This window comes from Oryzias melastigma, linkage group LG15, assembly GCF_002922805.2.
Source record: "Oryzias melastigma strain HK-1 linkage group LG15, ASM292280v2, whole genome shotgun sequence".
Taxonomy (NCBI): Eukaryota; Metazoa; Chordata; class Actinopteri; order Beloniformes; family Adrianichthyidae; genus Oryzias; species Oryzias melastigma.
In genome coordinates, this window is record NC_050526.1 from 28,620,108 (window position 1) to 28,621,770 (window position 1,663).

The window sequence follows — 1,663 nt, forward strand, 5'->3', positions numbered from 1 at the left end:
TTTTTCAGGTAAAAAAATGTCACACTACTCTTGTGGAGGGCTGACAAACTCATGTATCAAATATGATACGTTTGGCGTTATAGGGTTAAATAAGCATGAATATATATAATTTTTGTGTGTGCTCTCATGTCTATGATAGCTATCTCACAGCTGTAACCATCAACTCAAGACAAATGTCTCATTGTTTTACTATTTCCCAACAAAGTATTATCCCTCTACTGCAGTTCGTGTTGCTTTCTGATTGCTGCTTCACATTCTTTCATATAAAGTAAATGCCCATAAAACATGTGTTAAATATTTTATAATTGTAAGCATCCAAATGTTATTTTTACCCCACAGCTTTTTGGTTAACTTAATTAATGCTTCTTGTGAGTTTTGTATTTAGCACAGAAATCAAGAATGGTGCCTGATCTTTATTATTAAACCTCCATTCTATCCCATGTTATTGTATATATGCACATGTAAGTGCACCACTGCTTATTTGAAACGCTGATTAATCTTCTGTAGGATTTTTGCTGCACTTTTAGAGAACCAAACTCCAGGAAAAACACAGGTATGACAGATTACCTGTCCAGATCCAGAAATGCTAAATCAGTCAGGAATTAGGACATTGAAACAATTATTTCCACTCATGAAAGCAAGAAATGAATCTGGTTAGATTGATCCAACCCTTGTTTCCTGCAGTCCTTATTATTCTGTCTGTGAAAACGTGGGTGTGATTTTGCAGAGGTCAGGATGATGTCAAAAAAGACTCCTGGAAATAATGGTTTCTGTTGAAAAAAAATGTTCTAATTGTTTGTATTATTTTGATGTGATAAAAAAACAATGTAGCTTATGAAACTAAAATGTGAATGGATTTCTTTCATTCTTGTTTACATTTTTTTACACATTTATTTTACACTTGATTATCTTGCAAGAAAAACAAGAAATCTGGAAAACTTCACCTGCACTGTTAAATTCCAGGTATTTGTCTGAGTCAAACTGGTTGAATTTTAGACTAAAGATGTACTGGATTGATTTTAGGTCACTGAATCAGATTGAATCAGAAAATTCAAAATAAACCAAAATCAACCATGAATCAAATCGGCAACCACAAATTATGACATGAATCAAATAGTTAAAATAATCTGTCCTACCCCTATTTTCTTTAAGCATGTCCTCCATTATTAGAAAAAGGCCATAACATGTTAAAAGCACATTTTTTTTTTATCAGAGTGGGTCTTAAAGGGCCCAAAGTCAGTCCTCGAGGGCAGATGTCCCACATGTTTTCCAACCAATCAGCCGTTGAAGCTCCTTACTGGCCAAATACACCTGATCCAGGTAATCAGCAGCAGGTAAGGCAGGATTTCTGGGACACCAGCAGGTGGCCGACCCTCAAGGACTGACTTTAGACACCCCTGGCCTATATCATGCAAAATCCACTTTTTTTGAGGGTAAAACACAGACAGGAGGACGTTGTGAAATGGGCGGCACACAAAAGGAGCGAAAGGCGGAGCCTAACAGATTGAGTCTTCTTACTTCCAAGTAGGAAAAGAGCTCTCAAAAATAACTCTTGTTCTTTAGTGTGCCAATGGTAGTATATTATTATTCTATATATATATAAATGGATATAGTTTAGTCTGAAAGGTAATCTGTTGAATATGTGGGCTTACAACTTTAAGCA